This window comes from Marmota marmota, unplaced genomic scaffold, assembly GCF_001458135.2.
Source record: "Marmota marmota marmota unplaced genomic scaffold, marMar, whole genome shotgun sequence".
NCBI lineage: Eukaryota > Metazoa > Chordata > Mammalia > Rodentia > Sciuridae > Marmota > Marmota marmota.
This window is the reverse complement of record NW_025999977.1, coordinates 31240551-31263012: the sequence shown is the minus strand read 5'-3', so window position 1 is coordinate 31263012 and position 22462 is coordinate 31240551. Positions and strand designations below refer to the sequence as shown.

The following is a 22462-nucleotide window of genomic DNA, read 5'->3' as shown; positions in this document are numbered from 1 at the left end:
TTCCCTCAAGAAATTTACAATCTAGGGGAAGAAGGGTGGAGAAAATAGAAAGCAGTACAAATTTTGATAATCTTACAAGAAAATAAATGTCTGAAGAGATACTGAGTGACCCGTAAAGTTCTCTCTGACCACATTTTATCTAAAGTACATATAACATGAATGATTCAGGCCTGCAAATATCTGGGGAGACTTTCTAAGAACATACAGAAATCTTATACTTAAGATTGTTTGACTTATGATTCTTATTTTGCGATGGTGCAAAGGCCATATAGATTCAGTGGAGACTCTACTTTGATCTTTTCCTGGGCTAGTGATATTCTGTGTGATACTTTCTCATCTTATAAGAAGGGACAGTCAACTGCAGCTCCCATTGAGCCACATGATCACAACCTGTACTCTATTTATAATTGGTGTTTGTGAAAAAGAAATGAACAAAAGAAACAATATATTTTTAAAATAGGGAAAAAAATGCTTAATTTGTAGATCAAAAAAGTAATGCTCTCATGACAACTTGATATTTGAAAGATCATCACTAGAATATAAGAAAAATATATGTAACCAGTCCTGAATCGAAGCTGGTTTTGTGGGTTGCTTTGAGCAATAGCCTGTGATGAAAGAGATGTTGTGTCAGCTCTGAGCTTAGGCTGAGGATGTCTTGCATACTTCCACTGTCACTTTTGCAATCCCTCTCCCATACTGCGAACAACCCTCAGCAGTCCTACAGGCCCAGGGGACATTGCACAGCCAGGTCACTCCCACTGTCACTTCCAAGAGATAACCAACTACCAGACATGCAAGGGAGATGAGTGTAGGCCAGCCAGGTTCCAGTTGACTCAGGTCCTGACTGGGTTCACCCACATCAGCCAAGCCTGATCAGCAGAACCATCCCACAGATATGTGGACTTGTCAGCAGTGACAAGTGGTGTTTGTGCTTGGCCACTGTGTTTTGGAGTGATAGGTTAGGCAACAAAAGCTAACTGATGAGTATATAAGTGTTTTTCAAAATCTCTACTCACTTTTAAAGAGCTAATTTACAAAATAATATGTCCTTTGTAATGGCATGTTGACCTGAAATTCATCACATCAATTATCATTATCCCCAGTATCCACAGGGGTTAGGTTCCAGGACCACCAGTGGAGACCAACACCTATGGTATTCAAGTCCATTAAAAAAAGTGGTACAGTGTTTGCATATAACATAAGCAATACTCCTGTATACTTTAATCATCTCTAGATTACTTCTAATGCCTAATACCTTGTAAATTACATGTAGATCATTGTTATACTATATTATCTAGGCAACAGCAACAAGGAAAAAATGTCTATTTATGTTCAGTACAAACACTTTTTAAAAAAATATGTTTGATCCAAGGATAGTCGAGTCCACAGAAGACACAGAAGGCTGATTGTACGTTTTAGTTTCTTTTTCTTCTGTTAAAGTGGAATTATATTTATACTTTTTAAAAAAAAAAATAGCACAGAATGCTTTTTATTAATACTTACATTGTAAAAACTGATACCATTTTACCCAAATTCTACAAATTTATCTATCTTCTTAACTGTATATATTTGTGAAGAGATATCAGGAACAATTTTCACCAAATGTTAGTAACTGTTCTTTCTCAGTGGTAACATTTAGTGTCATTTTTGAATTGTTCTTTTTCTATATTGTTTGGGTTTCTTGTGGTGAGTATGTAACAGTGTTATAAAAACCAGTTAATCATTCTTTCAAAAAGAGCTAATATGCAATTATGAAGAGCTCAAAAAAGAATGGGAGCATGTTCAAAGAACATGAAGCAATGTGGGAACCTGGACTGGCTCCTCAACTCAAAAGTGGACGTTCATGAAAAGACTGCTGAAATTTGAATAAGGCTTTTAGAGTCATTTGTATTGGATCAATGTTAATTAACCAATTTGATCATTGTGATTATGTAAGATGCCAACAACAGGGGATGTTGGATGAAAGGCAAAAAGGAACTTTAGGTACCATTTTTGCAACTATGCCTAGAACTATTTCAAAATAGAAAAGATCATGAAATTATATCAAACTGTGTAAATAAAAAGTTGGAATTTGCTCTGTTATTTTTGAATAATAAACCTATTATTCTTTGTGAAACAGATATGGGGAACAGTTTAAAAGTGACCAATAACTAATGCATACAGTAAATAAAAATTGTGATTATGTATATGCTCCTTTTAAAAAAATTTAAGTACTTATTTATTTTTTGCAGTACTGGGGATCAAATCCAGCAAAGTGCTCACCAAGCATGCTAGGTGAGCACTTTGCTGAAATACATCCCAGTTCCTGATTTCAATTTATAATTTTAGAGTGCCATAATATTCTAGGAAATAAGTTTGTTGATGTACAAGTTTAATGTCGGCAGTATCCTCTCATGTTTGTTATTAATATTTTGGTAATGTTTGCCTTTCAAGGAATAGATCTATTCCTTATTATGTACAAGCAGAAGTTTATATACTCCTTACTATTTTAGGTAATCATTAGTATATTCATAGCTTGATTGTAGGATTTTGTTAGCTTTTATCAAAGGAATAATAAAGCAATTTGAATACTGTGTCACATCTCTAAGTTATTGAAAAGACGACAAATATATAATATGAATAAGGGAGTCATGTAAGTCTGGGATTTCTGATGCATTAGAGAAAGACTGGTCCAGGTTGAAATGGTGCTCTCCTTGGAGGAGCAGCACTCTGGTTTTTATCAATTATACTATTCTTTACATCCATTTTGGTACCATGACTGAATGACACCCATAACACACACCACATGCCAAAATACCCTCTCAATGTATAAATAAACAACTACAATGCATTCCAATTGTTTCATAAAGGAGCTATTTTTGGAAAGAGCAGAATAACTTCATCCCAGATTCATCACGGAGAAATTCCTAGATGGATTCTGACACAAATAGAAAGAAAACGAGAAAAACCTTAGAGACTTGGAACTACACAAAATAAACCACACTTTCCTTAGTTTGGAGACAGTACTGATTTATTTCTTACAAGAGAGCAATAATTCACAACAAGAATATTAAATTTGTTTACAAGAGTTGGGGCTGAGACTTCTAAAATACTACTGTCCAGTCAGATGTCAAGAATGTTAATTAGCAGAAGGAAGGGGAGGAGTGGATGGGAGGCAGGCCCTCAGCACCAGCTCCCTCTGTAAACAGCTGTGTGTCTCAAATTCCACTGCAAATACATGCAGGCGTTCTTTGAAGCCAGGAGATAATAAATGATAAAGTACCTAGCAAAGAAAAATGTGAAAAATTGCTATTCAAAAAACTGTTAATTGAACAAATACACTCTACTTGTAAAGTGCCAAAATTTGGACTTTGGTTGGTTCAACTAACCAATTGTGTATTTACTGTTTGAGTGTTCTTTCTGATGATTTCTACCAAGTAGAGTACAAAATGCAGAGACAGTTGAAAAGTCCATTGATGCTCTACTGTTTAACCATCAACTTATTAGTCCAGGTACAAAACAGGGAAGAAAAATACACCCACATTAAAACCAACAGGCTTGCCAAATGAAATGGTACATGACTGTAATCCCAGCTACTTGGGAGGCTGAGGCAGGAGGATTGCAAATTTAAGGCCAGCCTCAGCAAGTTAACAACACCTTGCCTCAAAATTAAAAATTAAAAAGGGCTGTATATGTAGCTCAGCAGTAGAGCTCCCCTGGGTTCAATCTCCAGTACTGAAAAACAACAATAAAAAACACCAACAGGCTTTTACATTCTCAATGCTCTTATATCTTAACCTTTTTAGATATAATTGTATACACAAATGAATGTAGATAAGTTTGATAATTCATGTGTTGCTTTACTTTTTTTTTTAGTCATAGAGTTGAACCAAAATAATCTCTCTTCTTTTTGTGCAATGTTACCCCAAATTCAAGAGAGTAGGTATTGGCAGTCAATTCTCATGATATATCCTCCATCTCCTCCATCTGTCTCTTGTTCATCAATGTCACAGTGAGCTTAGAAATTGAAGAGTCATTTTTCACTACTCAATCCATTTAAAATCAACCTCAGCTAAAATTAAAATGCTATACGAATCAAGCAGAGCTACACACACACACACACACACACACATTTTTAGTTATAGATGGACACAATATATTATTTATTTATTTTTATGTGGTACTGAGGATTGAACCCAGTGCCTCACAAGTGCTAGGCAAGCACTCTACCACTGAGCTACAACCCCAACCCCAAGCAGAGTTTTTTTAAAATATTAGTTTTTATATGTACACCATAAGAGTTCTAAGTCAGCTTTGCCTAAGGAGTAAAAGGAAACACAGCAAGATATTATATTTTCAGAAAAATGTGCCTGGAAATGAGTGCTTATGCTACTAAGAAGTTTTATTAAAGATAAACAAAACTCTAGAATAATAATAATTATTATTATTAAGAGTGGACAAAAAAATCTCCCCTACCAATGAAATTATTCACATATTCATTAGGCCCAAATTTAGTGAAAGCCTTGAGCCCAGAATCTAAGATATAGCCATGAATCAATCCCCTTGTTCCTCTCCCCCTTCTTCAAAATTTCTCCCATGACCGTGTACTCACCAGAACTGTGCATGGTTTAATGCATCGGGCAAGCAGTCAGGTCAAAGCCAACTCTGATAAATTTTTGACATTTGCTGATAGAGATACATTGGGTGGTGGTGTTTTTCTTTCAACCTAGGAATGTTCCACCCATTCTGGTGAGAAGGAACGCTGGGCTCAGAGAGGCCTACCTCAGAGAGCAGGGTCACTGCTCAGGCTGCAGATGTTGGTGGAGAGGAGGTATTGAGCGAAGTGGACTTCAGTCAGCTTTGCCTTCTATTCCAAAGCCGAACATTGGACTTTCACGGCCAAATTTTTGTTGTTGTTATTGTTTTTTGTTTTTTAAAATCTCATTTGCAGTATGCAGCCAGGAGTACAAAGCTCAGGACCTGCCTCAAGGGATGAGCAGCGCTTTGGCATCTGAGATAACTGTGCCACCGGGCCCTGTTCAGAGAGCCGAGCCCACCACCAGGCCAGCTGAAGAACCAGTTATTTGTGCACAGAGTTTAAAATGGGGATCTGAAGTGGTTCATTTGGTGAGAGGCAGGATGACTGTGTGATCTACCCTCCAAACTGAACACTTTCCAAAGAGGGCACCATTAATAATCATGCCAGGTTAGCAGACAGAAGTGGAGCCTACCCCCGGGCAAACTGGGACACATGGCCATGCTAGTGGGAGGAGACCTGTTCAGGATGTCTGTGTTTTCTCTTCAGTAAGTTTGCAATTACGGCACACTGGAAACATTTATAGCTTCCCCCAGGCTCCACCTCCAGGGTTACACTGCCTGGAAATGATTTTGAGGGTGTATTTTGGGGCAAAACAGACTTGTTCAAGAAAATGTCCTTATAAATGTGTAGTGATGACTGCAGAAGTCACACTCCCACTTGCCTTTCCCGTGTGGTTAGAGGAGATTCTAGAATTAGAAAAGAACCCCCCAAAATGAAAGACCAGCTTGGCTCTAATGGCTTAATTTTGAAAACAAATACACAAAGTGGCTGGTGGGATCTTTAAAAGTGTTGCCCATCGACCTTCCACCTCTTGTTCAGTCTGGATGGGATGCTATCTCATTTCACTTTTTGAAAAGTTATTTTAATCTCCAGCTTAGAAACTGACAATAGTTGGTCAATATGAAGGAAGTCCAGCATGTGGGAATCTCACATTATCTTTGCCAGAGCATGGTTCACTCTCCGGCAGCCATTATGTTATACTTCTTGTCTTTCTTTATTTGAAATACCTTTGATGTGTCCTCTCAAAAAATGTAGTCTTTGCAGAGCCCGGGGAGGGATGCCTGAGCTGTGGCGGGAAGAGATGGGGCTGGAGCTGGGGAGCTGGGTAGGGGGCAGAGGGGTGTAAATAAAATAAAGGCCTGGGCAGAGCTACAAGAATATTTAGCATTCCTGGCTTCCCACAAAGGGTAGGTCAAGGAGAGGGAACGAGTGGTTGGGAAGCAGTGCACACCACAGCTATTCTTTTTCAGGCCTAACCCAGTCCACTGTATCACATAAATGTCCCCAGTGGGAAGACCTTTAGTTTATTTCACTGTGTGGCTAATGCTCAGTAATCACACAAGATGCCTGTCCATCTGCAGGATGGGGTCAAACTGTGGCAAAGACACAGCTGCTGATTTTGGCTGTGTGTTAAATCCACTTTTGCTAGTAATTGTCAAAGCCATATTCAGAACACTCTGTTTAAGGGATAGAGCCCTAGAAATCTGGTTCCCTGGGCCCCAGTCAAAACAAAGTCCACTTCTTTAGGGTGAGCCACAGGCAGTCTGTCTCGGAACCCTGATGTCAGCTTTTTGGATGGGGACTTTGGAAGAGGAGCCATGCTCACTGTTACTTGCATGGGTAGTGAATTGAAGATGGGCCTCTCTTCTCCGAAACTCAGAAAGAGAACGCACTTCATTGTTAGTAACAGAATCAACCACACACTCCTGGAGACTTAAAACAGTCATTCAGCCTTCAGTTTAAAAGACACTTGGTCTGACAGGCTTATTCTGGTCTTTGGGGGTTAAATCAGTCTCTGCTACAGCACCTATAAAATGCTATATTGAGACTATTTCACTAGGTTTCCAGCAGTGGGAATTTCCAGCTACTGGAAATACCCCACGCCTGTGTAAGCTCATTTGTTTTTCTTAATTTGAGTCTCTGGTTATAGAGCAAATAGCACAACTTACTTGCTGTTGAATGCTAATTCCTTCAAGTGTTTAGCCAGAAGTATTCATGAAAAATGGAACACTATGATGGGCAGATGTCACACAAACATCCTTTGAGCCATGTGGATAAGCGAGTTTGGGGTGATAAAACTGAAAAAGTGCCTCTGTGACAGGATCCTAGTACCAAGAAGATCTTCAGTTTCCCTTGATAGGTGTCTCCATAGCCCAAATGAAAGTAGAGATTTGTTCACTGTGTTAGGTTCAATACTTAGCAAAAACCACTTTAGTTTTTACTTTTTAAGTTTTATTTTATTCAAATAAACAGACTCAATACAGTGACCATACCTCTTGGATTTCCTGAGGTAGCCCTAATTTCAAATATTTAATTGATTATCACTATAAGTACGCTAGAACCACGTTCCCTCCATTTTGGATTCAGAACACACAGTGGCAGAAATCTTGGAACATCCGTGTATTTTGAAGGAAGAACAGGGGAGTGGGAGAGAAGGGAGGAGTGGACGTTGAGCACCTACTTTGGGACAGGCAACATGCCAGGAATGTGCAAGGTTAATATGCTTAGTTCACACCATGGTCGGCATTATTGCCCTAATTTTATAAATGAGAAAACTGCCACTCAGAGAGCTTTGGCAACCTGCCCAAGGTGCCAGCATTAGTTAGTGGGCTACAGAAACCAATAGGAGATGATAACTAGGTAGGTACATAGATAGATTTACTATAAAGAATTGGCTCACAAAATTGTGGAGGCTGGGAAGCCCCAGATCTGTAGGCCAAGTATGCAATCTGAAAAGACGATGGGAAAATCATAGTCCAGAGGCCAGCAGGCTTGAGACCCAGGAAAAATGTAGGTGTTCCAGTTAAACATCAAAGATGGGGGAAAGTTGGTGTTTTTGTGGGAAGATCGCTGGGCAGGAATAGTCTTTGTACTTGAGCAAAGGCCAGCCAGCTTGTTCTCTTGAGCCTTCATCTAATTGGATGGGGTCCCCCTGAATTATGGAAGGCAATCTGCTTTACTCAGTCACCCATTTCAATGTTAAGTCTCACCCCCAAAATATCCACAATAATGTTTGACCGATTACCTGTGACCCAGTCAAGTTGACACATAAAATTAACCATTACAGTGCCTGGCCATGAAGTCATTTAATCAAGTTTCAAATCCAGGTCTGTCTCACCCCCAAGTCTGTATAAGTTACTGATCTCCCTCCCATCCCAGGAAACAATTCTTCTTAAGAATATAAGATTTATAAACATAAAAACTTTATATAATGAAGATGAGAAGTAATGTGTAACATTATGACAAATGATCAGTCATATTAAACAGATAATTTCCCCATCTGTTGCAAAATGTGGACCACGTGTATACCCAAGTTTTGCTCCCAGTGGAATCAATTTCCTTTTTGTATTCTGTATTGAAGGGGATTCCAAATGCAATGCAGACAGGATTGTCTTTCAACCCCACATGGAGGCCATAATTCAAAGGAGTCAAGACCCTCCAGTCAAGACCCTGGCTCTGCTCAGGAGGCCTAGCCATCTGTCAATGCCTGGTGACAGCAGAGATGAAGAGGGTGCTGAGGATTGCCCATCGACAGCTAGCAAGGGCCATGAGGCTTTCCAATTACTGCTGGCCCCACGTTAACTTCCATTCCATAAACATTTATTGGGTACCTGCTATATGCAAAGCCCAATGTTGAAACAAGCTTGGGCTAACAGAAAACAAAGACACGGTCACTCTGCTCCCCATGCTTATAACAGAAGGGAATAAGAAACACAACTGTATAAGAAAAAATGCATGATGATGGATGCAAGCACCATTCTCCAGCAGCTCCCAAGGGGAGCCATATCACTGGGCCTAACAGGGTGAACAGTGGAGATGGTATTTGACATAGGCCTTGAAGTATGTGTAGGAGTCCATTAGACAGGGGTAGGAAGGGTAAAACAGGAGCAAATGCACAGAGGAGGGAAGGATCTGTCTAAATAATAGTGAGTCATTAAATTTGTCTGGATTGCAGAATATGTGAGAGGGAGTAGTAGGAATAAGACTTATTTCCTTGGCTTGCACTTCACCCTGAACTTTAGTCGCATGTTAGATTCATCACTTTTGGCTTGTCCTCCTGAGCAGGACCAGACTCCCCCAGTCAATGGACAGCACTTGCCTAAAGGTCAGGCAGACAGCCGAGCCGCCCTCCTGTGTGTGTTCTTACTCAGAAACTCAGCCTGGGTTGTGAGAATGAGCCTGCTGGCCTGGGGTGTCGGTCCAACCCTCTTCCTGACCTCTTGCTTTCTCTGTCCTCCTCTAAGGTCTGGCCCATCTGGCCTGAGGCTGCAGACCTCCAGAGTCTGAGCCAGCTCTACTTGCAGCTAGAGGACACAGAAGAAGCCACCTCTTGTAGGCCCCTGGCCCTTTTAGGTCCCCAACACTCCTAAGGTGAACAGCTAGCATTTCTTTCCATCTGGTTCCAGGCAATGGCTAAGGCTGGTGGGGACCTGTCAATTACCCAAGCTGTAGGATGTTTGCCTTTGGAATGTGGTTTGAGTGTCAGTCTGAGGTTTAAATCCAGACAGAACAAAACAAGACAAATTCTGTTTTGCTGCCTCTAAAATTGTTGATTTCTAGTGAAATATCTCCTAAAAACACATTAGGCACAGTTACCCATAGGCCAAAGCCTATGAATAGAAATGAGAATGTGAAAAACTTCCACTCTCATGGAAGCATCTGGTTCTAAACTCTAAGCAAACTTCTCAGGTGCTGCAGGACCCCTGGAGGGTTGTTAGAAATGCAGATGCTGGGGCTTGTGTCTGACCAGGTAAACCACAATCCCCAAGCTGTGGGGTTTTAATCTCCTTAGGCAATTATTATGCACAGCTAGAATGGAAAAGTACTTCCTGGGGTAAAAGCTTTATGGTATTTTTTTTTCATCATGTTCTCTATCCATTGCATCCTGGAATTTCAAGATTTAAGAGGGATCTTGGAAATCAACCAGTCTAGCACTTTCCAAACTCATGGTAGGGAAGCTGGGTTAAGAGCTGGGGGTACAGCGGGAGGCTTTCCCCTAGAGTACATGAGGAGCCATCTGCTCTTGGAGTATAAGTTAGCATCTTGTTGCCTGAGGAACACAATGTGGAAAACGCTGACTTAGTTCAGCCTTGCCCAAGAACACATGGCTCTGGATTTTGAGCCCCACTGTTCCTCCTGCCTGCCTGCTCAGCTTCTCCAGGATCCCTACCACCCCAGCCTGCAATAAAGATGACGTGTGCTAACAGATGAGACCCTCCTGGGAAATCATGTTCTAGAGGTGTGGAAGGTGATGTATGCAGTGGGCCACATGCTTGGCCTTTACTAGATCCTAGAGCATCTCAGAACAATTGAATATTCGCAAGCTTCTCCCCATTCCCTGTAAGAAATTCCAAATCATAGGAATTGGAAACAAAGAGTCCTCTCTTCCCACACTGGCTTGGAGCACCAGAATCCTGATGGATTCTGAGGAGCCAACGCCAGGGACTGTCCAGGCTGAGTTCCTGCCAATGCTTAACCAAGAGCAGACACTCTTTATAGAGTGGAGAATGTATAGCAGAGCATGGAGCAGAAGAGTGGGGAGCAAGAAGCTGGGTGGGTGAGTGGACAGCATGAGGTTGCTTGGCCCAGAGCTCTGACTGCACTTGACCTACCTGGCACCTGACACTCACGGCATCGATAAGTGGACACTTCTTCTAATATTGTGAAGACTGCAATTGTCAGCTTTACATCCTCAGGGACTCTAGCCTGGTGCCCTGTTTGTATGAATTGATCAATTATTGTATAAATAGTGGACTAAAAGTGAAACAAAGAAGGTTCTCTACATCTTTAGAGAAAGCTACTCTCACCCTCGCTCTCCTGGGTAAACCCCACTCTCTTCTAGAAGCAAAGCTCTCTGGCTATTTGGTCTGACCCCAGTGTACCTCAGCTCATCAGTGAGGGACAGAACTGTTCCATGAACACCTCTGCTCAACACACAATCCCTTTGCTTTCAGATCCTTGCCCAGAAATGACCAGGCCCTGGGTCCCTAGATCCAAAATTTTTGTGGCAAGAAAAGTCCTTCTAACCTGAAATGTTAAATAGCAAATAAAGTGATCCAAGCTCCCAATGAGCCAGGCAAGGCCACCCCACATAGAGCTGTGACTATCACAATAGGTGATTGTTTAAAGTGTTTTAATGAGTCTCAAAACTTCCTACATAAGATCAGCCTCCACTTTAGTCCTCTTGACAGGCTCCAGTAAATAACACAAGTTGACAGGAATAAAACAGCTTGCTCAGGAGCAATTGAGTGGAATTAGAATGAACAGACAAGAAAGAAAAATTGGCGCTTGGGTCACAAGGAACTTTTTGTTAGGAACGCTCTGGGGGATTTGGTGGGATGTGGTCCCGCTGACTAATCACCAGTATAGAAAGTTTACAGTCTCTCCACCATGCCAACGTCTTTAATAACTTGAAAAGCACAAGAGGTGGCTGTTAATTTCAAAGACAGTTATATGAAGCTTTTATTGAGTGTGGTGCAGAGTATACAGTTAGCAGCCTGCAAGATAATGAACTCTTTAAATAGGGCTTTCAGAAAACAGTTTTATTTTTGCTTGAGCCAAAAGAACAGGGTTTTTTTCCCCTCTCTGTTATTTCAAGGCATAAAACTGTGTATGAAGTAGGATCTTTTTATTTCACACAAGATGGGCCATTTCCTTCACTGAGGGCATCTGCTATGCCATGGAGCCATAACTGCTTAGGGACTGGGCTTTGATATTGTCTTGATGTTCCTTTCCCAGAAAGAGAGCAGATGGGCAAGGAAGGCGTTAACCTATGGTGTGGGCCATACCAGCGCCCCCATGGACACTGGCTCTGGGGCCTTCTCTGCCCAGCCTGGGCTGATAACACTAAGAAGGGGTGGAGCTCCTCAGGCCCGGTAATGTTACAATGTACAAGAAACAGAGACCTCATCAGTGGGTTCTTCAAATTAGAGAGAGGAATGATCTACAGAGAGAGCAGAATTTCACATGCTCCCTAGGAGGGGGTCCGGGGTCAGAGGCCACATGGAAGGAACAAAATGGCTACAGCTTGCCTGCCTTGTCTAGAACTACACCATGGCCTGCCTGCTCTTACCTCTGGATGCTACACGTTGGCAGTTGATGGGCCTGAAAGCTCCAAGCCACAGTGACAGGGAGGTAGACCTCCCCTCCCCTAGGCAGCCATTCGTGACTGTGACCACCAAGTACACACTACTGGGCTTTTCTCCTCCTCCTTCTTCTCCCTCCTGGATCCGCCCTGTTGATATGTGCAGAGGGACTGAAATATAGAAAATTGCCTGGCTCACCTCGTAGACCATGGATCACTTATTCTATCATGGTTGTATTAGTATTCATTAAGCACTGTGCAAAGAGCTGGGGATATAAATGTGAGCAAGCCAGACAACGCCCCCACCCAACCAAAACATACAGCAGGTGGGCAGGTGCATCCCTGCTGCAGGCCACCGTCACCCTGCACTCCTCAGCAAGTTTGCTATGACTTGATTTCTGCCAGGGAACCCCATGAGCTGAGCCTCAGTGGGACCAAATGCTATTGGCCAAGGTGTGAATGCACAAAACACCATGTATCAGAAAATAGTCCTCCTCCAGCCAGCCCTTGGGAGGAGAAAGGGAGGAGAATAATAATGTAAACAAAGACTTTAGTTAAGGGAAAATGAATTATTTTCTGCCTCAGCACTGGCAACAGTCTTGCTCCTTATTTTATTTAGTCTTATTGGCAACATGCATTCACTCTCTCAGTTTTTTTTTTTTTTAAGACAGATTTCTGCCTTCACACACAATGGGGAGTTGAGCAGTTCCCTAGGATTAACCCTGCAATGTGGGTGGAGCGTTTCCTTTCCCTAGGTGGAAGAGCTGGACAGCCCAAGAAAACTCCTTTCAGAAGGTTTTGAGATCTGAGTTCTGAGCAAAATCTGACAGCCTCACCCATCTCTAGCAGCTGGGAACTTGTTGGAAGCTGAGTCTGTGATCTGTAGGAGTCTGGAATGCCTACGAAGGCGATTTGCAGAAGACACTCTCAGCTTCATGCCGGCCTGGGGTACACAAAAAACCCAGAGAGTAACAGTATTCAAACAAAAGAGGGGATGGAATTCTTTTAAGGATATCAGAAAGCAAAATGATCTCTGGATGTTTAATTTACTCTTTCAAGGTCTTAACAAAGAAAGAGATTTTTAATGCATTTTGAAGTTTTTATATTTTAATATGTAGTGATTCCCAGTCCTAGTGGTGCTTGAGAAATACTGGAGGAATGTGTTTAAATAGTTCCCCACTCCCCATTCTCCATCCCTGTGAGAGTCATTTCTCAGCAGTGTTAATAGAAACGAATGACGGTGGTGCTATCATTTAGGGGCTACCTATGGGATAGTGACATCAGAAGGACCTAAGCCGGGGATGTTGTGGACAAACACTTGTCTTTCTTAGGAAAGGTAACCTTGGGGATTGACATAGCAGGGATCAGGCATGCAGATCCTGGAAGCTCCAAGTTAGAACCAAACACCCCTTTCTTAAGACACCAGCAAGCTGACATATCCTCAGCTTGGTCAGTGTGCTTCCAGGATCCCCCACACTAGGGACATAGTCAGTGGAGGGAGAAGTATAGGAAATACCATCTTTGGAGAATAGCTACTGAGTTCCCTGCAGATGCTCTGCAGGTCAAGCTGAACAGCTGGGCTGAAGGTCAGGTAGTAGGTGTTTCTGAATTCACCTTGAGTCCCCCCAAATCTGCATCATTTTGCCTTTACTTCAGACCCACCTCACCTGTCCCTATGGCCCTTCTCAGCTGTCTTAGTCTATTTTCTGTGACTATAATAGAATACCCAAGGCTGGATAATTTATGAAGGAAAGAGGATTACTTTGGCTCACCATTTTAGATGTCCAGGAGCACAGCTCCAGAATCTGCTTGGCTTGTGATGGGAGCATTGCTTTGCTCATGTGTGGTAGAAAACAGGAGTGTGCAGGCATGTGCAGAACAGAGGGATCACATGGTAAGAGAAGAGACAAGAGGGTGGGCAGGCAAGTGTGGAGGAGAGAAACGTGCAAGAGAGGAAACGAGAGAAAGCTGAGGAAGCCCGATATGCTGCATACCAATCTGTTCTGGAGGTAACTGGCCCTGTCCTATGAGGGAAGAGCTCACTCCCACAAGAAAGGCTTTAATCCTTCCTAATGAAATCACCTCTTAATGGACCCATCACCTTTCAACATTATGACATTGGGGAACAAATTTCAACAGGAGTTTTGGAGGGGACAAGCACGTTCAAACTATAGCCACCAGCTATGCGTGTGCTTGCTGCCCAAGGCTCCTGGTGTCACTCCCAAGCCCACACAAACGTGTGAAGAAGCCTGCACAGAGCCAACCTCTGGGTTGGAATGAACCCCTCCCGCAAGGAGGCAACCCTTCTTTGCCCATTTCTGGAGCTTCTGCACCATCATCTCCCTTAGAGCCTTTGACTGCAGAAACTCCGGGCAAGGAAAATTTGCTTCCCTGTGCAGAGTCCACGTGTGTACAGAGAAAGAAAGAGCATCTGAACTGGTGCCAGGGAGTTGCTATTTTTAATAACAAAACAAAGCCCAGTGACCACTCAGTGCTGCTCTCTTGGCCAGCACGGGCTACGGGTTTGTGGAATGGAAAGGCTGCCACCTACTCCTCACCATCTGGGTGGCTCAGGCTCAGGCCTGGGATCTACCTTGAACTTGGGGAGATGGCTTTGCACAGTTAGGTATTCAGGCAGCTGGGACAATGTTGGGTGGGTTTATCAACAACTACTCACTGAGCCTCAGCCCTTGCCAGGTACCCTTCTAGACTTTTTTGTCTTGCAAATTAACCTTAAAAATAGCCAGGGATAGATGAGCTATACCGTTGCCCTGTGACTAATGGAGAGAGCATTCTCTTAACATCTCTGGGGTTTATTGAATGTGACACAGTGAGTCTGGTTATAGAATTTTCTGGGGGATTCCACAGATGGGGGATTCCTGGTTTGACATACTTCCTTGTCACCCCCACTTTCTATGAAGTTCTGTTTCTAAGGTGGGCTGCCCAGGAGGGCTTATCTGGAGGCTGCAACACCTTTGGCCTTATTTGAAATGTTGTGGGTACAACAAGTTTTAATCCTAAGCAGATGCAGTCTGGCTATGTGACAGCCCCTTTCCTTCTGAACCTAAGCAATCCTTGCAGGGAAGCTTGAGCCAGAGGGATCCTCTGACCCCTGATAACTAGGCAGGAGCCAGAGAGTCAGGGCAGTCTCATTGATCATGTTCTTTATGTTCTCAACATGTCCAAGCAGAGCAAAGGCTTTGAATAGAGAAACCTGAGTTTGCTTGCACTTAGCCAAGACTGGGGAGGAAACATATTTTCTTCCCTCCTACTCAAAAGGGGGCCTTGCCCATTCCCTGTGTGCAACAGTATCAGTCAGAGAAACATTCTGAGCAGGGGCCTCTCTTGCTTCTTTGCTTCGGATCTCTCCTCCCAAAGCTTCAGACTGGAGTTGGGGGTGGGGGCAGGGCTCAAACCACCTTAGAACCTGCCTCCACCTCCCTGAGTCTGAGTCAGGCCTCCCAATCCTCCCCAGGGAAACAGAGCTGGAATTTTACACTTCATTTCTTTCTTCTTTCTTTTTTTGGTGGTGCTTGGGGTTAAACCCAGGGCCTGTGCGTGCAAGGCAAGCACTCTACCAACTGAGCTATACCCCCATCCTCATTTCTTTTTTTTTTTTTTTCATTCATTCATCTACAAATATTTATTGAGCTGCTGCTGTGTACCAGGCAATCCCCAGAGAACCCAGCTGGTGATCTTCCAATCAGGATACTGAATGCTCACTATGGAGAAAGGACTGTCTAGATGAGGCCAAGCAGGTTCATTCAGGCTCTGGAGCCATCAGATGGCAGGGCAAAAGTGAGGGAAGACTTCCTCTGTGCAGGAATCTAGCCACATCCGGGAAACCCTTGGGGGGCAGTGGGGTATGGGGAGAAACAACACAGGGCTCACAGGGTCTGTGGCCATAGCACCCTGAAGGCTGGTCTGCAGCCCTCTCGAGAGCTCCCCATGTGCCCAGCCTGCCCAAGGGTCCAATTCTTTAGGACTTGAAGAGCTGGTACCAGACTCAAAACAGACATTTTTCCTGGCCAGGGCAACATAGGAGATCTGAATGCTTAGAATGTTGGAGTTTACTCTTTGAGGTTAGTAGGGAGATCACAGGAACCCTAACATTAGGGCCTTGCCCTAGATGTTATTTTGTCTGTGGACATACTGTGGGTATTCTTCCCATAAATACAAGGGTGAGCCCAGGGACAAGAGGAGCGGTGCCCCACGGCAAGGTTACTGTGTTCCTAGATGCAGTAAGCATCTGCGTCCTCATCCAGAACAAGACCCTCCCACCCCTGAGATGGAACTTCCCATTATAGTGCACTTGCCTCTTCCTAGGCTACAGGAAAGCAACAGTAAATGAGGCTTTGGATTTCCTAAATATCCCCCTGCCCATTTCATAGACACTCAAAGAGAAGATTTTTCTCATAGAAAAGACTCAAAAAGAAAGAATGTTTATTAGGTCAATTAGGCATAAACTCACACCGTTAAACCATCCAATACTCGACAGTCTGACACCAAAGAGCTGAAGCAAAAAAAGGGCTTGACCCGATTATGACATTCAGGTGATAAATCACTCTGATCAGGAAAGGATGTAAGAGGAGCAGCTGAAAGTCTGTCTCCACAGCCACGTGGCTTGGATCTCTGGAAAAGTGGATATTGGTTCAGACAGCAATTTGTAGGCCCTGATTAGTCCACTCAATAGTGACTGAGATTTCCCAGTAGACACTGCACCATAAAGTCAATAAATATTGAACTGATTTTAAAAAAAATAAAAAAGATCTTTTCAGAGAAAAGATGCATAAGGGAAGATTGGTATGCTGGCTTGAAGATAAATGTCTACAAAGACTACACTCTGAAGTCCAGGGAGGAACCTTGTTCACAGCATCACAGGAAGCAAATTACTCCAGTCTTAAATAAGATCCCTTTGATAGGCAGCAGCAAATCAGTACAAATTAAGGCAAATGCATTCGTGACTGAGAGGGTTTTCTTTTTCTGCCTGAAAAACACCACTAGCCAGGCTTCTGGTAGCTGTCTTCTAGATTGGGGCCTCTGGTTTACACGGTGGTTGAGTCAATTTGGTGGAAGTTCAAACCCTTAAGCCAATTCCCTCATTTAAGTCCCTGGGTGCTTGTCTTGTGTTTCTAGGCAGGCAATTGAAATTTGGATATGGTTTTTCTTTTGCACTTTTTGCCCAGCAAATGTAAATGCAGTATCGGTGAAGCATTGTGACCGCAGAGCGTGTGGCGGGAGGGCTAGCGGAGCCTGATGTGATGGGGAGCAAGAGTGCTGCAGATCCCAGTTGTCCTGGGACAGTCCTGGTTTATGCCTGGTGCTCTCCAGTCCCATCCAGCTTTCATCTGCACTTTCCAGAGTTTCTCAGTTTGGATGCTGCATGACAGGCACTCTAAGAGAGATCATTTCCCAGCCTCTGGCATCATTTGAAGAAAAGGATGTACATAGGAACTTTTGTTTTGGATAAAGAGAGAGTCTATGATTTGGCAGGTGGGGTTGAGCCTAGAGAAAGAGGAAAGGGGCCTGGGCTGGATTTTCTTTCTGCAGGGGGCCACAGACTGAGCCCTAGACCGAGAGACTCTAAGGTTGCAGGGACTCCATTGACAAGGGCCATGGTGAGGTCTGGGGGAGAAGGGCACTTCTTGCTTCAGAGCTGAACATCAGATGGAGACCAAAGAGGTCCAGGGGCTCAGTAGCTGGGAGGAAGTTTCCTTCACAGGGCTTTAACTACTTTGCTTTTAGAGCTCAAGGAGAGGATGCACCCATTTGTTCCTGAGCTCACACATGACAGTCACAGAGAACTCCCAGAATACCTGGGTAGGGCTCTGACAGCACTACCAGGTACCTACAGCTCTGCAGAGGCCAAGAACAATTAAAACGTGTGTGCTAGCAAGCCTCATCCACAGCATTAAATCCCTGAAATCTGAGAACGCTGAGCTTAGACATGAACTGGGAATGTTAGCAAGACCTGGCTCCAATATGGTGGTCATCTTCAGGACCAGAGTCTACCCACTTCCGCACATCTTGCACTCTGTGATATGCCCTCTCTGCATAAAGCCTCCCTTGGGGCATTCTTTCCCCTACCAGATTGAAGCTCCTCTTGGGTAGGCACTTTTTGCTTCCCTCACATGATATAACCTTGTTTGGTTTAAGGGGTGCTCAGGCAAGTTTGGTTGGATGAATGAACGAATGATAATGAGATATGGTGCATCTAATTCGCCAGCTTGTCAGCAGCTAGCTAAACTTTGTCAGGGGGCTGCAGAACAACTGACTTTTCAAGGAAATGGGCTAATTCATAAAATACTCCAGCATTTTAGGTCCCTCTCTAGTCCAGGAAATGCTGTTGCTCTCAATAACATTTTGCTGTGTTGCTAATAACTGACGTCTAAAAGTCCCTTAAAAGCTTATTTTAATTGATGAATAATAATTGTGCATATTTATGGGGCACAGTGTGATATTTCAACACATATATACAATGAGATCAAAGATACAATGAGATTGAATATACAATGTGATCAAATCAGGGTAATTAACCTGTCCACCACTTCAAATGTTTATCATTTCTTTGTGTTGAGAGCATTCAAAATCCTTTCTTTTACCTATTTTGAAATATACAATAAATCATTGCTAACTATAGTAACTCTACTATGCTATAGAACACTAGAACCAGGCAGGAATAAGGTACAAACCTGCAATCCCATCTACTCAGGAGGCTAAGGGAGGCAGATCTCAAGTTGAGGTCAGCCTCAGCAACTTAGTAAAATCTGTATCAAAATAAAAAATAAAAAGGGCTAGGCATGTGGCTCAGTACTGGGTTCAATCCTCAGTACAAAAAAAGAAAAGAGAAAAAAAAACACTAGAACTTTTTCTTCCTATCCAACTGTATTTTTGAACCCCCAAACCAACTTCTCTCTACCCTCCTAGCCTTTCCCTTTCCCAGCCTCTGATAACCACCATTTACCATTTAGTATCTGTATTTGTGGGATCAATTTATAGTTCCCACATATGAGGTACTTGTCTTTCTGTGCTAGCCTTATTTTACTTAACATAGTGTCCTCCAGGCAGGATCCTCAAAGAATTAATAATAAAACTACTATATGATCCAACAATCCCATTACTGGGTAAGTATCCAAAGGAAAGGAAATCAGTAGATTGAAGAGATCTGTGTTCCCATGTTTATTGCAGCAGTATCCACAATACCCAAAATATTGAATCAGCCTAGGTGTTCATCAGTAGATAATTGGACAAGAAAATGTGACACATATACACAGGGATATTGGCTGAATATTATTCAACCATTAAAAAGAATGAAACCTTGTTATTGTGGGAAGTCTCCTTTGAATAATAATTTTTTTCTCAGGTATAATCCCTTTATCATGCAATGAAGGTGTGAGATGGTAAAATGCCCGAGAGAGTGTTTAACTTATTGGGAAAGCTTTAGACTTGTGCTGAATGGCTGGTTTGGAGACCTATGTCTACATTATTCTTTAAGGGATCCCTTGGCCAGAAACAAAGGGCTACTGGTCCTCAGTCACCAACCATGTTGGTCTACATGGTTTCCAAAGGAGATGGACATGTATCTCCCTAATTTAACTACATGTTCCCAGCATAGATGGTGTTTATCTGCAGGAAATAACCGATGCTTCTCATCAGCATACCTTTCTACATTAAATATACATAATGATTTCAAACCCACTGGGCTTCAGTGTGGAATGAATGGTGTTAAAACAATCTCTGTCCCCTTCCTAGGAACTATGAATATTTGGGAATTTAACCACAAGGTCCACTTTTCTACAAACTGAGACTTTATAGAACTTCCCTGTTTAAGTTCTGAGTTTAAAGCCTGACTCCTCCACTTAAGTAGTTATGTGTTCCTAAGATACTTATGGTCTTTGAACCTGAATTTTATTACTTATCAAATGAGAACAATATTATCAAACTGATGGAATTGCTGGAAAGACTAAATGAGGTAGTGGTATTGAAAAAATTTGAATTATTTTGTATTACGTAAGTGACTAAAACAACATTAGAAATGTTAAAAATTATCAATCCAGTGGATATAATAAGGCTTAGTTTTTACTGACTGTCCTTGTATTTCAGGAACAGTGAAGTTCTCGAGCACATACCACCTTGTAGTTAAGTGAAGGAACTGAGGTACAAACCTAGGCCCTGGCCCCAAGATCATGCTCTTGATTTCTACCTGCATTCCCATTTCTGTACCTGTAATAATTAACACTCAACTGTGTTGGAAAAAAAGGCCAACTTCTTTAACCACATCTCCCTTTACTCTAATGTAACCTAGGTTCCTAAAGTTTTGCAACCTACCCAGTTAAACAGGGAAAATATCTCTATGACAATAATTGAAACAAACTGGGATTTTGGTTTTTGCATCAATGTCATTTGTCGGAATCACATACTCAGAATCTGTTATCTTTTATTCTGAGCAGAGAATCCAATAGGCTTATGCCTCAAGAATAACTTTGTTGAGAGCAACATTATTGTCCTGCTACTATTTTTCTGGCTGGTAAAAATTGGAACACATGATAACTTGACTCTACCTATTGGACAAACAGTGATACACCCTCTTCTGTTACTGGAAAGGGCTTTACTTTTCTTGAGCAAAGAGATTCCCTGGATTCTAACTGCCACTGATGACTCTAGAATAATTTTCTGTCACTATAAGAGTACACACACATTTGGTCAAAGCTGTGATAGATTCTATGTGGTTGCTTCAAAAGACAGCAGTCCTCACCTTTGTCCTAAGAATCAAAGATAAGAACTATTATTTATCATGAGGCTACTATGGTCTAGGGACTATGCTAAAGGTTTCCTAGATTGTTATAGTCAGGGCAGGCTAGATTATGGTGTGGCAGCAAACAACCCTCAAATCTTAGTAACAAATGGTAAGTTTACTTAATCTCATCAAAGATCATTGCAGGTTGGCTGGGCCTCCCCTCTACCTCTTCTTACACTGGGAGCTTCCACCATCAAATGTATTGCTTGTTGCTATGGAAAAAAGTAGGGATCATAGAAATGTCTTCCACTAGTTAGAAAATGCTTCTTTACAGAGTAACACTCTCAATGAAATGCTCTCACTTCAATGGACAAAGGAACTCACATGGCTAAGTCTAATATCAAGGGGCTAGGGAAATGCAACCTTTCCATATGCCCAAAAGGAAGAGCATGAGAGTTTTTGGTGAGATGCACAAATGACCACCACACTTGTACTATCTTAAACCTCACAACAGCTCAGTGAGGTAGGTCTGTTGTCTTCCCTATTTTATAAATGGGGAAACTAAGAAAGATTTAGTAACTTGCCCAAGGTCTTAAAACTCGTAATTTGAACACAGAGAATGTCTATGGCTCAGGAATGACCTTTTCTAGGGTACAGGAACATAGAGGGCAGTGACCTCATGGATTTGTTTTCCTCCACCACTCTAAGCTTTCCTGCTTCTTGGGTTCTTCTGTATTATCTTACTCCCAAGCCTCAGCGTTTATAATTCCCAGACATCTTTGTCCCATCTGAGTTTCTATGACCTGCTCTGGCTTCACAAGTCCTTGCTCTCAAATCAGCTGTGGTGAGACAGGCTTATGAATGGTGAACAAGATCAGCAGATCCCTGTGCAGGAAGAAAGGAGGTCATTTCGAGCTACCTTATTTTATAGATTAGAAAGGTCTTGCCAGCTTCCAAAATCCATGTCCCAATTTGTAATCCAGAATGCTTTGATTGGCGGGACCTTGCCAAGATTACTTCTATGCAAGATATCATATTTAAAAGAGAAGAAAAAGACAGTGGAGGATATCCCTGGTGGGTAGGACATGATGCCCTTGAACTTGAATGCATCTGTAAAGAGGAATTAAGCCCGAGTAGAAGATTTAGTTCATATGCCCAGAATCTAAAATTTCACAGTTCCACCTCAGGAATTCTTGCATACATTCTCGAAAAGTCTCCCTGAACTTTCTTAACTTTGCCATCTTGAGCTCTTAAAGAAAACACTAATTGTATGTTTTGAAATCCACAAAAGGAAAGGGGTGAGGGACATGGAGACCAATCGCTTCAGCCTGGCTTAAGCCTTCCCTGGCATTAGCCCCAGGGGTGAGCTTGCCTCTGTGGATTCCCAGCCGGGAAGCACCACCCGGGTTTATTTTCAGAGGTGGAAACTCAAGCAACAATTATCTCCTGTCACAGCAAATTAAAAGCCCAGGCTCACCCATCCCAAGAGCAGGGCGAGTGCAGGACCATAATGACAGGCCAAGGCTGGTGCATTTCCTTTAAAGGCATGGGCCACTCACAAAATGCACAAAATAAACAGAGACATAAAAGTCCATGGAAAAGGCCCACAAGTGAGAACAAGCGTCTGTGCCAAGATCACAGAGTGCATTTTGATTCCACAGGGGATTGAGGATTGTGGCAACAGAAAGTGCTCAGATAAGTTTTTTGGTTTTTTCCCTCCTGTATTTAGGATAATTTGGAAGCTATTGTGCATGACCTTTCAGAGGGTGAGGATGGATGGCCTTACCTGTTTCTCTCTCTCTCTCTCTCTCTCTCTCTCTCTCTCTCTCTCTCTCACACACAC

At 42.6% G+C, this 22462-nt stretch overlaps 1 long non-coding RNA gene across 1 annotated transcript in view; it reads right to left on the bottom strand.

The window, feature by feature from the left end:
- Positions 1-2632: 2632 nt before the first annotated feature.
- LOC107137346 overlaps positions 2633-22462 on the bottom strand; it is a 48244-nt gene continuing 28414 nt past the window's right edge. The window contains exon 5 of the long non-coding RNA XR_007348119.1: positions 2633-3262. This is a non-coding gene — a long non-coding RNA (uncharacterized LOC107137346). The remainder of the gene's footprint in view (positions 3263-22462) is intronic.